The sequence below is a fragment of the Palaemon carinicauda genome, chromosome 19 (assembly GCF_036898095.1).
Source record: "Palaemon carinicauda isolate YSFRI2023 chromosome 19, ASM3689809v2, whole genome shotgun sequence".
NCBI lineage: Eukaryota > Metazoa > Arthropoda > Malacostraca > Decapoda > Palaemonidae > Palaemon > Palaemon carinicauda.
The window spans coordinates 7,662,880-7,665,379 of NC_090743.1; positions in this window are offsets into that span (position 1 = coordinate 7,662,880).

A 2,500-nucleotide genomic window follows, 5' to 3' on the forward strand; every position below is an offset into this window, starting at 1 on the left:
TTCTTTTAGTGAATTTATGGGATGAAAGAAAATCGGTAATAAATGAATATATTGGACAATAAATTTGTTTTTTCGGTCACAGTTAAATATTTCTTTTTCATGAATTTATAGGATGAAAGAAGAAAATCTGTAATAAATGAAAATATTGGTCAATAAATTTGTTTTTTTGGTCACAGTTAAATATTACTTTTTCATGAATTTATGGGATGAAAAAAAAATCGGTAATAAATGAAAATATTGGACAATAAATTCATGTTTTTTTCGGTCACAAATATTTCTTTTTGTGAATTTATGATGTGATGAATGAAGAAAATCGGTAATAAATTAAAATATTGGACAATAAATTTATGTTTTTTTCGGTCAAAAATATTTCTTTTTCATAAATTAAATATTTCTTTTTCATGAATTTATGGGATGATAAATGAAGAAAATCGGTAATAAATGAAAATTTGATGTTTTTTCGATGGAAAAAAAATCGGAAAATGAAACTCCCAAAACTTTTTATGTAATTAAAACCAATTCGATATCAAATATGCTGTGTCGAAAGCAATAAATATAATAAGAATACTATAATCATTTTGTTAAAAATATCTTTTATCCCTAAATACATAAAATATTAATATATGCATTAACAATTACTGTAACATGTGGACATAAAAATGAAGATAAATATTAATAGATAGAAAAAGAATAAAAATAAGCCAAGCTCCAGATAGTTACAGTAACAAATAACATATAATAAATATTTAAGAATTATGCTATAATAAAAAAAAAAACAAAGGTATTATAATAAGAATAAAATTTAATATTTTTTAAATCAGGAAATATTAAGCGAGTGGTAAAAGTCACGGTAATACAATAAGCTTTTTGGAAATCTACAAAACACTAAAGTTTGTGAACACTGAAAATGCGGGAAATTTTTTAAATCTAGGAAACACTGAATATTAAAACATTAACGAAAATTAAAATATGAAATTAATAAAGCTTAGGAAACTTATAGACAATGGTATTTAATCAAATATAAACTTTGTAAATTCTGTAAAACTATAAAAACAAAAATCTATCAAGCATTGTGAAAGGCTATGAAATAATCAAAACATTTAGTTTTAAATACACTGTTAAAAAAAAACCGTAATTTTAATCGGAAATTCTCCGTAAAAATATACTATCCTCAGCCGTATTTCAGTAAAATACAGGTGACCGTAATTTTGCCCTACTTTATTATTATCTTTAATGCTATCAAGCATTGTGAAAGGCTATGAAATAATCTAAACATTTAGTTTTAAATACACTGTTAAAAAAACCCGTAATTTTAATCGGAAATTCTCCGTAAAAATATACTATCCTCAGCCGTATTTCAGTAAAATACAGGTGACCGTCATTTTGCCCTACTTTGTTATTATCTTTAACGGGTTGGTGATCGTAATATCACTTGTTTACGTCATTATATCTGTTTTCAAAACAGTAAATGTCTGGCAACATTTATTCCAGGATTTTAGCCGTTTTTTTCACTGCAAATTTTTAACAGAGTAAATTTAGCTCATATCAAACGTTGATAATGTATGGGAAATTGAACATTTTTGACACCTATAACTTATGTAAGGCAAATGGTTAAATAAAATTTGAAATCTTGAAAACAAAATTTAAGTCATGAAATATTGAAAACAGGTAATTTGTACAATTAAAAATTTACCAACTACCAAAAAATAAAAAATACACCGAAAAAGACATCAATTTCTTAAAACACAGAGTATATAAAACAATATCCACAAAACAATGAATATGTAAAAAGACTAACCCCCCCCCCAAAAAAAAAAAACATGGAACATTTAAAATACAAACTAAGAAAACACGGGAAACACAAAATTTCAACTGATCGGTAAAAATTTCTATTCGAATTTGACAAATGAAAAAATACAACTTCTAAAAACACATAGTATCTAAAACAATATCCACAACATACCGAATATCTAAAACGACTAAACACCAGCCACACCCCCCCCCCCCCAAAAAAAAAAGAAACACGGAACATCTAAAATGCAAACTAAGAAAACACGGAAAATCGAAATTTCAACTGATCGGTGAAAATTTCCATTCGAATTTGACAAATGAAAACATACAATGAAGACAAATATGGTAGAGAAAACATCGCTAATTGACGAATGGGAGACATATAACTCGAAAAGGGAGCGGAGACAGGTTCTTCTGTCTCCCAAAATCATTATTACAGATATTAGATAATTTTTAAAGTGCCATTCTCCAGGATTTACCATGTGTTTAAACTTCACGGTTTCATTGTTTAAGGAACATGCATAGCGCTGTGATTAATAACATATTTTCAATTCATATATTTCTCTTTTACTTCTGCGTCGTATATATATATATATATATATATATATATATATATATATATATATATATATATATATATATATATATGGATAAATATACAGTATATTAATTAACGGTACTCTACAATTTAATATGTTTCTACATTTCC